Genomic DNA, 14,737 nt, shown 5'->3' on the forward strand with positions numbered 1-14,737 from the left:
AACAAAGGAAAAGCCATTTAAACAAGTTATGATAGCCTAGACAAGAGTTCAGTGATAAAGCAGAGTCCTACCTAGTTCGCTTAAGACATATATGGACTAATCAGATACATACATTTGAGTTGTTCTGTAGAAACTATCACCCAGGTGAAGGACAGTGACTCATTGTGACCATAGACCCCAGGCTGATTGGAACCATAAGGTTGTTGATTAAGACTGTTATCACAGAACAGTCCATGAAGAGTAAGAAGAACGTCCATGAGCTGTAAACCCTCACCCCAAAAGTTGCCTTTAAAAAATCCTCCCCTGAAAGCCACTGGGGAATTGAGTCTTTTGAGAATGAGCCACTTGTTCTCCTTGCAATAAATGTAATTTCCTTCACTATAATCTGTTGTTGGTAGCTTGGCTTTGCTTCTCATGAGCAAGAGGACCCAAGTTCAGTTTGGTAACAGTTTTTCCAAGTAAAAGAAAATAGATTTTGGTTGTTGGGACCTAGGAATGCTGCAAAAGACTGAACAAAGGTCTACACCAGTGAACCATTTTGATTCTGGTAGGACTTAGGACAAAAGGGTGTTTGGGTATGAAACAACTGAGAAACTATCTTGTTAATAGTGCTTAAACCCTAGACAAATCTCCATCCCCATCCATTAGGTTTCCTAACCAGTGAGATCTATGTGTTGTAGGGGCTGGTATAAGGAATGATTTGCTTTTTTTTTCCACTCTGAGAGATTTGTTGGCATATAAGAGTGGGGTTTAAAGTAGAAGGCATAACTTCAATATCAACTAGAATTAAGCAAGATTTCCATTAATTTTAATGGGAAGCTGCTGGTAATAGTTTACAGTTTGCTGGAGAATCTCTTGGAGTCTCATCAACTCTGGGAACAAGTCATATAGGGGCCCTCCCTTGGGAACAGATATGGGGGCACTAAAGATGAAGAATTTGCATAGGACCTTGGAGCCTAATCCTTTGTCTAGTGTCTCGGTCGATTTCAAATGAGACAAATGTCCTTAGGCCAGCATTTTGATGGTGGACCCCTACAAGGGTGTAATATAAGAGGCTGCGGTATTACCTTAGATCTCTAGCCTTGCAGCTGTAATAACTATAAGGCCAACAGCTTGGCAGATTTTTGTTTATGGTCTTGCTCTAAGATCCTTTCAAAATACTTAGCTATGGGACTTACCTGGCGGTCTAGTGCCTAAGACTCTATACTCCCAGTGCAGGGGGCCTGGGTTCTATCCCTGATCTGGGAACTAGATCCCACATGCCACAACTAAAGATCTCATGTACTGCAACTAAGACCTGACACAGTCAAATAAATAATTGAATAAAAATAAATAAATATTTTTTAAAATGCTCAGCTATGATCATGAACTCAATCTGACTGGGCTCCCCTTCATTCTATTTTATGTCTTTTTTAAAATTATTAATTTCTTTTAATTGGAGACTAATTTCTTTACATTATTGTATTGGTTTTGCCATACATTGACATGAATCCGCCTCGGGTGTACATGTGTTCCCCATCTTGAACCCCCCTCCCACCTCCATCCCCATCCCATCCCTCTGGTTCATCCCAGTACACCAGCCCCGAGTATCCTGTATCATGTGTCGAACCGGGACTGGCGATTTGTTTCACATATGATAATGTACATGTTTCAATGCCATTCTCCCAAATCATCGCACCCTCGCCCTCTCATTTTATGCCTTTTTAAAAAATCAATCCACTAATCTCGGGTGATAATCATTTACAAATAGGCAACTAGAGCATGTTAGATGACCCTACTTATTAGGCAACCTGGAATGCCCCAGATAGAGGGCTTCTAAGTGAAGACTTTAGGGCTTCTAAAAATCTGCCACAGATCCACCTTCCTTTGTTTGCATGACTGAATAATAGACCGATCAGTTCAGGCAAGGGAGACTCTAGGAATGGCTTATATACAAGGTCATTTGCTATTTTGTGAACTTTTTATGGTCAAGTCTGAATATCAGTCTCAGGGTTTGTCATTTTGTTTCCTGCATTCATGATTTTGGGCTTCACCAGGTCCTATGAACACATGCACAAGCTGATAATGTTCTAGCATCCTAGTATTGTAGGCCCCAATAATGAGTTTAAATTCATAAAAAAAAAAAACCTTTTGGGGATCCTCCATAGGTTTAGGAAATTTCCTAACTATGATCCTTAGTTCAGTCTTTGACCAAGGGGAGAAAGATACCTGAGGTGGTTTGTCTGCAACCTCAGGTATTTTTATCTTAAAAAGTAACTGTTTAATAAAAGTATTATTTTAAAGTAATCCGTTTAATTCTGTTTAACAGTCTCTTCAGAGTGGAAAGGCAGTTAGACAGAATCATAAAATGTGAGGCAAAGAAGGATAGAGGGGACCAGTGTCATGTTGGTCCTGTTGTCTTTTATTTTAGGTACCTCTTTTATTTTTAATTTTTTATTAACCTATTTTAACAAGTCTTTATATGAAGCTACTTTGGATCTTGGAGACTTTTGGAAGTTTCTGTATTCCAACTCAAATAGGTATCCCATTCTGTTTAATTCAGGAAACTGTACTTTCAAACGCACTTCCTAAATGAATGATTATATCTAATTGGAGCATTCACCATAATGGCCATTGTAATTCTAGGTTGTTTTAATAATATTTTTCCTATTTTTGTGGATATTTACAGCTTCCAGGATTATAGCTCTTGGACATAAAATCAACAGGTGTGCTGGAAGGTAGCATGCTTCGTTCTTTAGAAATTAAAGATCCAATCTCTTTTAGCTGGCCTTTACCTATGCAAGACAAACAAATATATGCACTTTACCGCAGTTTGGCCAAGAAAAAGGGTCTGTGTGTACCATGAACAGTTCCCAACATGGAACCTGGGACTGGGAGAAAGGATTCAATAAGCAGGCCTCAAATGAAAGTTGCAAAGTGATTCCAAATAAATGAGGAATCACAGCTGCTACCAGCAGTTCTCAGGAATCTGGGAACAGAGTCAAGGGCTGGGAATTTCCAATCAAATGGGCAATTATGGCTCAAACTACCAGGAGCTCTGATTGTGGAACTAGTGATTCTAGAAATATAGGGAACTGGCTAGAAAGCCGGGTAGATCGGGAGCTCGACACAAAGAGAGAAACTTAACCACAGCTTTCGAAAATGATGAGAAGGATAATGAACTCAGGTTCACGGGTACCACGCCTGTATTTCTTGTCGTCCCAAATGCCATCAGACATTCACTTCATATCCCACTGCTGTCACCAAATCTGTCCTGAAAACAAAACCTTTAAGTTTTAAAGATATGATTGGCTTTGTTAAATATTCATAAATCAGGTAGCATCCCACCTACCAAGTAAAGGAGAGCTCCAAAGGGCTATGGGAAGGGAAGGAGTTTCAAAGGCAGGACAAGGAAGTCATAAACAGAAAAAAAAATTACTTCAGATTAGGTCCTTTTCCTTTTGGGAAAACAAAGTTTTAGTAGTTGAGTTAGCTAATCTTCCTTTAGGGGATAGAAAGGACTTTCCTGGTGGCTAAGATGGTAAAGAATCCGCCTGCAGTGCAAGAAACCCATGTTCCATTCCTGGATTGGGAAGAACCCTGGAGAAGGGAATGGCTACCTACTCGAGTATTTTAATTTAATTTTATTTATTTGTTTGTTTTGACTATTGTGGGTCTTTGCTGCTGCTTGGGTTTTTCTCTAGTTGGAGTGAGCGGGAGCTACTCTTCTTCGTACTACACAGGCTTCTCATTGCCGTGGCTTCTCCGGTTGCAGAGCACAGGCTCTAGGGCACAAGGGCTTAGTATCTGCAGCACAAGGGCTCAGTAGTTGTGGTTCCTGGGCTGTTGAACAGAGGCTCATATTTGTGGTGCACAGGCTTAGTTGCTCCGTGGCAAGTGGGATCTTCCCCAACCAGGAATCAAACTTGAGTCCCCTGCATTGGCAGGTAGATTCTTTACCACTGAGCCACCAGGGAAGCCCCCCTACTCCAGTGTTCTTGCCTGGAGAATTCTGTGGACAGTCCATGGGGTCGCAAAGAGTCAGATAGGACTGAGTGACTAACATTTTCACTTTCATGAGAAAGATTACCTTATTGGTGCTGACCAGAAGATTCCTGATAGACTGGTTAAGACTACATTTCTGGGGGAAGTTGGAGCTTCACTTAGATTAGTTATTAAGCTCTGGGTTAATGTGTGGCCTAGCATACGTGACTCTGTTTTGAGCCTGTGCTTTTCTTTTTAAAACATGAAAGCAGCTGTAGACAATATGTAAACAAATGAATAAAGTTGTATTTTAATACAACTTTTTTTATGGGCCCCCAAATTTAAATTTTGTATAATTTTCATGTGTCATAAAATGCTATTCTTGTTTGGATTTTTATGTGTCACAAAATATCATTCTTCTGTGAATTCACTAATCATTTAGAAAGGGCTATACAGAAACAGGCAATTGGTTGGATTTGACCATTAGGCTATTGTTTGCTGATGCCTGACTTAGTCAGTCTCCCAAGGCCACGCAGCGAAGAATGGTGGACCCCAAGCAACGGATCCACATGGTGTGACTGCAATCTACACATTTAATGACATCTGCCTTTCATTTTGTAAAAATGTACTGCTGTTAGGATCCTCCAAGACCCACCTCCCAGAATATTGGAAATAAAATCAAAGATAAACAAATGGGACCTAATTAAAATCAAAAGCTTCTGCACAGCAAAGGAAACTATAAGCAAGGTGAAAAGACAGCCTTCAGAATGGGAGAAAATAATAGCAAATGAAGCAGCTGATAAAGGATTAATCTCCAAAATATACAAGCAGCTCCTGCAGCTCAATTCCAGAAAAATAAATGACCCAATCAAAAAATGGGCCAAAGAACTAAACAGAGATTTCTCCAAAGAAGACATAAAGATGGCTAACAAACACATGAAAAAATGCTCAGCATCCCTCATAATCAGAGAAATGCAAATCAAAACCACAATGAGATACCATTTCACACCAGTCAGAATGGCTGCTATCCAAAAGTCTACATGCAATAAATGCTGGAGAGGGTGTGGAGAGAAGGGAACCCTCTTACACTGTTGGTGGGAATGCAAACTAGTACAGCCACTATGGAGAACAGTGTGGAGATTCCTCAAAAAACTGGAAATAGAACTGCCATATGATCCAGCAATCGCACTCCTGGGCATACACACCGAGGAAACCAGAATTGAAAGAGACACATGTACTCCAATGTTCATCGCAGCACTGTTTATAATAGCCAGGACATGGAAGCAACCTAGATGTCCATCTGCAGACGAATAGATAAGAAAGCTTTGGTACATATACACAATGGAGTATTCAGTTCAGTTCAGTCGCTCAGTCGTGTCTGACTCTCCGCGACCCCATGAATCACAGCACGCCAGGCCTCCCTGTCCATCACCAACTCCCGGAGTACACTCAAGCTCATGTCCACAGAGTCGGTGATGCCATCCAGCCATCTCATTCTCCGTCATCCCCTTCTCCTCCCGCCCCCAACCTTTCCCAGCATCAGAGTCTTTTCCAGTGAGTCAACTCATCGCATGAGGTGGCCAAAGTATTGCAGTTTCAGCTTTAGCATCAGTCCCTCCAATGAACATCCAGGATTGATCTCCTTTAGAATGGACTGGTTGGATCTCCTTGCAGTACTCAGCCATTAAAAAGAATGCATTTGAACCAGTTCTAATGAGGTGGATGAAACTAGAGCCTATTATACAGAGTGAAGTAAGCCAGAAAGAAAAACACCAATACAATATACTAATGCATATATATGGAATTTAGAAAGATGCAAATGATAACCCTGTATACGAGACAGCAAAAGAGACACACAAATGTATAGAACAGTCTTTTGGACTCTGAGGGTGAGGGTGGGATGATTTGGTAGAATGGCATTGAAACATGTATATTATCATATGTGAAACGAATCGCCAGTTCAGGGTCGATGCATGTTACAGGATGCTCGGGGCTGGTATGCGGGGATGACCCAGAGGGAGGATAAGGGGAGGAGGGAGGTGGGAGGGGGGTTCGGGAGGGGGAACTCATACACCCGGGGCAGATTCATGTCAATGTATGGCAAAACCAACCAATATAATATTGTAAAATAATTAGCCTCCAATAAAAATAAAAATTAGAAAAAAATGTATTGCTGTTGATGAATTGAGTTAGTAAGACCAAAAGAAAACGGTTAGTTGAAATCAGCAAAAAGGACTACTGGATAGCCTTTTTCAGTGGAGTGCTGGAGTCTCCAAGAATGTGACTGGGCTATTTTAGAACTCTGTATGTTGTAGCAAAGCAATTTCTACGCAAATAATTCTTGACTAAAGGCAGGCAGCTAAATTCTATCTGGTGGAGGGGCAGTATTATCTTACTGTGAAAAAGTCAGTTCTGTATCCACTTATAAATTCATTTCAATATTCTTTATCTATACATATGTCTATCCTTTATCCAAAGGATAAAGTGAGAGTCAGAATTTTACCATTTTGAAATTATCCTCTTAACAGTTTTGAAGGTCTTCATGAGATGCCCAATGGATTCACCCAACAAAGCTGGCTGAAATTTGCTTACTCTCTGTTATTTTTAATTTTAATAGTATTTCTATGAATTTTGTGTTTTGATCTGTTTATGGCCAATAAGTCTTTCCCCATTGGTAAGGGAAATGATTGGGAATTTGATTTATGGTCTATTTAGTAATTTTTGTAAAGAAATTATTGAATTATAGAGATCTACAGATATTTGGTCATTCTTTTTATGTTTGTATGTCTAATTGACTATTTTGAACTAAATCAAAAGTGAGAGAGATTGGCGATGCCATATTGCTGGCTTTGGAGACAGGGCAAAGGGCTGCAAGCCAAGGAACACAGGTAGCCTCTAGAGCTTCCAGAATGAATGCAGCCCCTTTATTTCACCTCTTTTCAGCCTTCAGACCTCCAGAAAATAGTAAATTTGTGTTTTTAAGCCACTAAGTTTGTGGTAGTTTGTTACAACAGCAATAGGAAACTAATACAGATTCTTTAACAATATGTCCTCCTTCAACCAGGATATAATTGGCAGGAGAAAGAAGAGTTGGGAGGAGCTGTTACAACAAAGAATCCGTTGGAGGATCCTGAGAGTTTGAAATGTATTGGCTTTTCATTGGCCGAGCTGTGATAATCTCTCATTGACTGAGATTTTTCCAGGGAAGGAGAAATTATTCTTCCTCCTGCTGTGTTGTAAAACAGTAACTTTCTATTGAAGTTGCAAAGAATATATTTTCCTGTTGGGTCTGCTGCTACTGCTGCTGCTAAGTCACTTCAGTTGTGTCTGACTCTGTGTGACCCCATAGACGGCAGCCCACCAGGCTCCTCCATCCCTGGGATTCTCCAGGCAAGAATACTGGAGTGGGTTGCCATTTCCTTCTCCAATGCATGCATGCATGCTAAGTCACTTCAGTCATGTCTGACTCTGTGCGACCCCATGGACAGAAGCCCACCAGGCTCTTCTGTCCACAGAATTCTCTAGGGAAGAATACTGGAGTGGGTTGCCATTTCCTTCTCCTGTTGGGTCTGCAGTTATGGTCAATTGATAAGACATAAGAGCTCCCCTTTCTGGACTTTCAACTCCATTTTGTTTTGTTTTATTGAAGTTTCAACTCCATTTTAAGTGAAGTTTCTGTTCATTAATTTTCACTCTGCCGTCTGAAGCTTATCAGTCTCTCCTCTCCTCCTGGCTGACTTTTCCACTTTTTTCTGTTTACACATAGTGTCCTGACTGGACTGCCCACCAAGTTCCTCTTTCTAGTCTAAAGATGACCTCAACACTGGTAGAGAACAGAGATGATGCACACACCTTGAGTGGAAGGAAGTCCTTCCTGAACCAGCGCTCCAGCTGTGCACATCCCAAAAGACGTCCTCCCCTAACTGGGCTCTTGTGACAAAATAAGAAATATATATTTGGTCTTCCTCCCCAGTTTCTGGCACAGAGCTCCTAAAACTCTTGTAATTTCCTAAGTGATAAGAGGTGAAGGACCATCTTTTGTTATGGTATTTAGTTTTTGTCCCTGGTTCCTGAAATAGCTCTTAGAGCAATAAAGGTGGAAGTAGTATATTTTGTTATTCATAACAAGCCCCTTCCTACCAGAAATAAGTTTATGTTAATGAAGTGATTTTTAAAAATCCGCTAAGGATGGGAGTTTTTTGCCAGGGAAACTGACTGTGTGATTAGAGGATTGGAACTTTCAGCTCCACCTCCCCACCTCAAGTGAGGGGAGAGGGACTAGCGATTGAGTTAATCACTAATGGCCCATAGTTTAGTCAATCATGACTACCAAATGAAACCTCCAGAACAATCCTAATCAAACGGGTTTGAAGTGTCCAGGTGGTGAACACATTCACCTGCTGGGAAGATGCCATGCTTGGAGAAGGCTTGGACACTCTCTGCTCCTTCCTACATACCTTGCCCTGTGCATCTCTTCTGCTTCACTGTTCCTGAGTTGTATGTTGTATCACTGTTTTATAGTTGATTTACAATTTTTTTATTTTATTTTTTTAATTCCAACGGGCTGCTGGGCAGCTCGGCACCCATCGCCAGCTCTGCGACCATCCCCTGGGGGGCCCCGCCGCCTTGCCCGACGGGAGGCGGGGCTGGGGCGGCGAGCCGCGGGCCTCTCCCCACCCTCTCGCTTCCCACGGGTGGTGGTCTGGGCTGCGAGAGGCGTGGGCTCCGAGCCGAAGCGCGACGGGAAAAGTTTCACTCGGCCAACTCTGGGGTGGCCAATGGGGATGCCGCCAGTAGGGGCTCTAGCGCAACCGTGGGTCGCTCCCTGGAGAATGCAATTTTTTTTTAAGTTTCAGTGTACAGCAAAGTGATTCAGTTACTTATATATGTAAGAATCTTCAGATTCTTTTACACTATAGTTTATTACAAAATATTGAATATCGTTCCCTGTGCTATACAGTAAGACCTTGTTGTTTATCTGAGTTGTATCTTTTATAATAAAGTGGTAAATGTGTTTCCCTGAGTTCTATAAGTTGTTTTAGCAAATCACTGAACCTGAGGGAAGAGACATGAAAACTTCAGTTTGTTGCCAAGTAGGACAGGAGTTGTGGATAACCTGGGAACCTACTGCTTGGGATCAGCATCTGAAGTGGAGATAGTCTTCTGGTACTGAGCCCTTTACCCTATGAATTTTGATGCTAACTTCAGGCAGATAGCATCAGAATTATATTGAATTGGAAGACATCCAGTTAGTGTCTGCAAAGACTTGAAGACAAGTTTGGTGTGGAAAATCCACTGGTTTTGGTCTCATTAGTGTTGTGAGTAGAAAGATAAATGAAGTTTTACTTTCAGCCCTTCTTCCCTCCCTCAATTCTATAAAATAGGGCAGTCCTTCAGAACTGTCCTTTTCAGTCAGTTAAGTTCAGTTCGGTTGCTCAGTCATGTCTGGCTCTTTGTGACCCCATGGACTGCAGCACGCCAGGCCTCCCTGTCCTTCACCAACTCCCAGAGTTTACTCAAACTCATGTCCATTGAGTCAGTGATGCCATCCAACCATCTCATCCTCTGTCGTCCCCTTCTCCTCCTGCCTTCAATGTTTCCCAGCATCAGGGTCTTTTCAAATGAGTCAGTTCTTCACATCTGGTGGCTGAAGTGTTGGAGTTTCAGCTTCAGTATCAGTCCTTTCAATGAACCCCCAGGACTGATCTCCTTTAGGATTGACTGGTTGGATCTCCAAGGGACACTCAAGAGTCCTCTCCAAAGCAGTTCAAAAGCATCAGTTCTTCAGTGTTCAGCTTTCTTTATAGTCCAACTTTCACATCCATACATGACCACTGGAAAAACCATAGCTTTCACTAGATGGACCTTTGTTGGCAAAGTAATGTCTCTGCTTTTTAATATGCTATCTAGGTTGGTCATAACTTTCCTTCCAAGGAGTAAGTATCTTTTAATTTCATGGCTGCAGTCACCATCTGCAGTGATTTTTGAGCCTAAGAAAATAAAGTCAGCCACTGTTTCCATGTTTCCCCATCTATTTGCCATGAAGTGATGAGACCAGATGCCATGATCTTAGTTTTCTGAATGTTGAGCTTTAAGCCAACTTTTTCACTCTCTTCCTTCACTTTCATCAAGAGGCTCTTTAGTTCTTCTTCGCTTTCTGCCATAACGGTGGTGTCATCTGCATATCTGAGGTTATTGATATTTCTCCTGGCAATCTTGATTCCAGTTTGTGCTTCATCCAGTCCAGCGTTTCTCATGATGTACTCTGCATATAAGTTGGAGAAGGAAATGGCAACTCACTCGTACTCTTGCCTGGAAAGTCCGATGGATGGAGGAGCCTGGTAGGCTGCAGTCCATGGGGTCGCAAGAGTCGGACACGACTGAGCGACTTCACTTTCACTTTTTACTCTCATGCATTGGAGAAGGAAATGGCAAACCACTCCAGTGATTTTGCCTGGAGAACCCCAAGGACAGGGGAGCCTGGTAGGCTGCCATCTCCGGGGTCACACAGAGTCGGACATGACTGAAGTGACTTAGCAACAGCAGCAGCAGCATATAAGATAAATCAGCAGGCTGAAAATATCAGCCTTGACGTACTCCTTTTCATATTTGGAACCAGTTTGTTGTTCCATGTCCAGTTCTACCTGTTGCTTTCTGACCTGCATACAGATTTCTCAAGAGGCAGGTCAGGTGGTCGGGTATTGCCATCTCTTGAAGAATTTTCCACAGTTTATTGTGATCCACACAGTAAAAGGCTTTGGCATAGTCAATAAAGCAGAAATAGATGTTTTTCTGGAATTATCTTGCTTTTTCAATGATCCAGGGGATGTTGCCAATTTGATCTCTGCTTCCTCTGCCTTTTCTAAAACCAGCTTGAAAATCTGGAAGTTCACAGTTCATGTATTGTTGAAGCCTAGCTTGGAGAATTTTGAGCATTACTTTGCTAGCACGTGAGATGAGTGCAACTGTGCATTAGTTCAAGCAGTCTTTGGCATAGCCTTTCCTACAACCAAGATAATCACGATGGTGTGATCACTGACCTAGAGCCAGACATCTTGGAATGTGAAGTCAAGTGGGCCTTAGAAAGCATCACTACAAACAAAGCTAGTGGAGGTGATGGAATTCCAATTGAGCTATTTCAAATTCTGAAAGATGATGCTGTGAAAGTGCTGCACTCAATATGCCAGCAAATTTGGAAAACTCAGCAGTGGCCACAGGACTGGAAAAGGTCAGTCTTCAATCCAATCCCAAAGAAAGGCAATGCCAAAAAATGCTCAAACTACTGCACAATTGCACTCATCTCACACGCTAGTAAAGTCATGCTCAAAATCCTCCAAGCTAGGCTTCAACAATACGTGAACTGTGACATTCCAGATGTTCAAGCATGTTTTAGAAAAGGCAGAGTCACCAGAGATCAAATTGCCAACATCTGCTGGATCATGGAGAAAGCAAGAGAGTTCCAGAAAAACATCTATTTCTGCTTCATTGACTATGCCAAAGCCTTTGACTGTGTGGATCACAATAAACTGTGGAAAATTCTGAAAGAGATGGGAATCCCAGACCACCTGACCTGCCTTTTGAGAAACCTGTATGCAGGTCAGGAAGCAACAGTTAGAACTGGACATGGAACAACAGACTGGTTCCAAATAGGAAAAGGAGTATGTCAAGGTTGTATATTGTCACCCTGCTTATTTAGCTTATATGCAGAGTACATCATGAGGAACACTGGGCTGGAAGAAGCACAAGCTGGAATCAAGATTGCTGGGAGAAATATCAATAACCTCAGATATGCAGATGACACTACCCTTATGGCAGAAAGTGAAGAGGAACTCAAAAGCCTCTTGATGAAAGTGAAAGAGGAGAGTGAAAAGGTTGGCTTGAAGCTCAACATTCAGAAAACAAAGATCATGGCATCTGGTCCCATCACTTCATGGGAAATAGATGGGGAAACAGTGGAAACAGTGTCAGACTTTATTTTGGGGGGCTCCAAAATCACTGCGAATGCTGATTGCAGCCATGAAATTAAAAGACGCTTACTCCTTGGAAGGAAAGTTATGACTAGCCTAGATAGTATATTAAAAAGCAGAGACATTACTGTGCCAAAAAAAGTTCGTCTAGTCAAGGCTATGGTTTTTCCCGTGGTCATGTATGGATGTGAGAGTTGGACTGTGAAGAAAGCTGATTGCCAAAGAATTGATGCTTTTGAACTGAGTTTCTGGAGAAGACTCTTGAGAGTCCCTTGGACTGCAAGGAGATCCAACCAGTCCATTCTAAAGAAGATCAATCCTGGGTGTTCATTGGAAGGACTGATGCTAAAGCTGAAACTACAATACTTTGGCCACCTCATGCGACGAGTTGACTCACTGGAAAAGACTCTGATGCTGGGAAAGGTTGGGGGGCGGGAGGAGAAGGGGACAACAGAGAATGAGATGGCTGGATGGCATCACCGACTCGATGGACATGAGTTTGAGTGAACTCTGGGAGTTGGAGATGGACAGGGAGGCCTGGCGTGCTGTGATTCATGGGGTCGCAAAGAGTCGAACACGACTGAGCGATTGAACTGAACTGAAATGAAATGAAGACCGACCTTTTCCAGTTCTGTGGCCACTGCTGAGTTTTCCAAATTTGCTGGCATATTGAGTGCAGCACTTTCACAGCATCATCTTTTAGGATTTGAAATAGCTCAACTGAAATTCTATCACCTCCACTAGCTTTCTTCATAATGATGATTCCTAAGGCCCACTTGACTTCACATTCCAGGATGTCTGGCTCTAGGTGAATGACCACACCATCATGATTATCTGGGTCATGAAGATTTTTTTTGTATAGTTCTTCTGTGTACTATTGCCACCTAAAATGTTTTAGATTCACATATAAAACAGAAACACTTCCTTATTATATGTTGCTATGTTTTCTGGTCTCCATACAATATAGTTTGGGGGAAGAGCTATTTTTATTTAAAAACAAAAAAGAAAAATTGATGAGACAGCAATCTCTGTTTTGAAAAAAATAAAAAAGAGGAAAAAAAATGTGTGTCTGTGTATGTATAAGAAGACACTGACATTTAGGGTGGTCACTGCCAGTGATAGGATTACAGCTGATTTTCATGGTTCACTTGCCCTTTCATCATTTTCTAGTTTGTTACAAAAATAATAAAAAGGATACAGCATACATAACATCCTCCTATTTTTAACTCTTTCATGATGCCTCAGTAATCTACCAAATTGTAAGAAATTATGAATGAGAAGCATGCAAGTCAGACTGACTTGTCCAGGGACCAGAAATGCCTCAAATAATCCAAAAACACTTATCAGAGCTGCAAAAACAAAGCTAAAGAACTAAGGATCTGGACCCGAAACCAGACCATGAAGCTGTATTCCCAATAGATTCCCATGACACAGAGATTGTACTGAGTAAATGTACAAGTATTCTGAGTGGGCTCTATCATGCGGAAGTTATCCTTTATCACACTGTGCATGGATTTTGCTCTCTTTTTGCTTTCTAAACCGTTTCCCTGCACCAATCTCTCTCTCTCAGGGTGAGGTCCAGACAAGAGTATGAGAATCCTTAGTTGCCACATGAATGCCTCATTGGAGTGAAGAAAATGAGATTTCATTTGTGAGGAGGAACCCAAGAAGAGCAATCATTCTCTTCTAACGGCTTATAAAGATGTGAATAGAATTGTTTTTGTTTTCAATTCTTTCCTCAGGACTCTTTCAACAGTCCTGATAGGAGACTGTGGTAAGCAACACAGTCCCCACTGTACGGGAACAGAATTTACCGCCCTGTAATATTGAACTGAACTGAATATGTCTCTTTAGCATACTAGTTGTTTTTTGTTTTGTTTACCACAGCAAACACTTTTAATAAGAACACAAAATTTGCACAAGAGGCACATTCTGGGGAATGGAAACTAACTATTACAAGTAGTAATTCTGCTGGAAGAATAAAATAAGGCTCTCTCAGAGTACAAATGTGCAGGAGGGAATGATTTAAAATATGTTTATGATTTATAGTCATATTATACTGTGTTAAACACTGAAAACAAGCATATTAATTAAAAAGCCAGGCAATTGAACATATATACAAATATTAGTCCACAAAGTTCATGTAAACGGTTTTAAGTACTTCATTTCAACACAAAAGAAATGAACAAGTGAAGAGATACATCTCAAAGTATTAATTTATGTTTATGACAAAAATCAAGAGAACTTATATTGAAAAAGGATTACATTACTGATAAAACCACACAGAAGACAGACCACATAACACAAAACCAATAGTGTTGAGCTGTTTTAAGCTGGTTATTTTCTAAGAAACAGCAGACTTGGGAAGAGGTCTGAAAACCAAGAAGCAAAAGGAGTTGCTATTTTGTAGGAAACATTTTCTGTAAGGAATTCTTCATTTGCAAAGGTGTTTCCCTCTCTGTGCCTTGAAGAAGATGACCAAATCTCTAGAAACATTTACCAATGGAGAAGGAAAAGACAAGTCTGTATCAGAATCACCTTTGTTTACTGTGCTTTTCCTGGTATCCGCTTGTGACTGACTCTCCCTACCTTTAGTTCAGTTCAGTTCAGTTCAGTCGCTCAGTCGTGTCCGACTATCCGCGACCCCATGAATCACAGCACACCAGGCCTCCCTGTCCATCACCAACTCCCGGAGTTGACTCAAACTCATGTCCATCAAGTCGGTGATGCCATCCAGCCATCTAATTCTCGGTCGTCCCCTTCTCCTCCCGCCCCCAACCCTTCCCAGATCAGAGTCTTTTCCAGTG

Source organism: Moschus berezovskii, chromosome 6, assembly GCF_049115385.1.
Source record: "Moschus berezovskii isolate FMDL1 chromosome 6, NW_MosBer_1.0, whole genome shotgun sequence".
In the NCBI taxonomy this organism is placed as follows: domain Eukaryota; kingdom Metazoa; phylum Chordata; class Mammalia; order Artiodactyla; family Moschidae; genus Moschus; species Moschus berezovskii.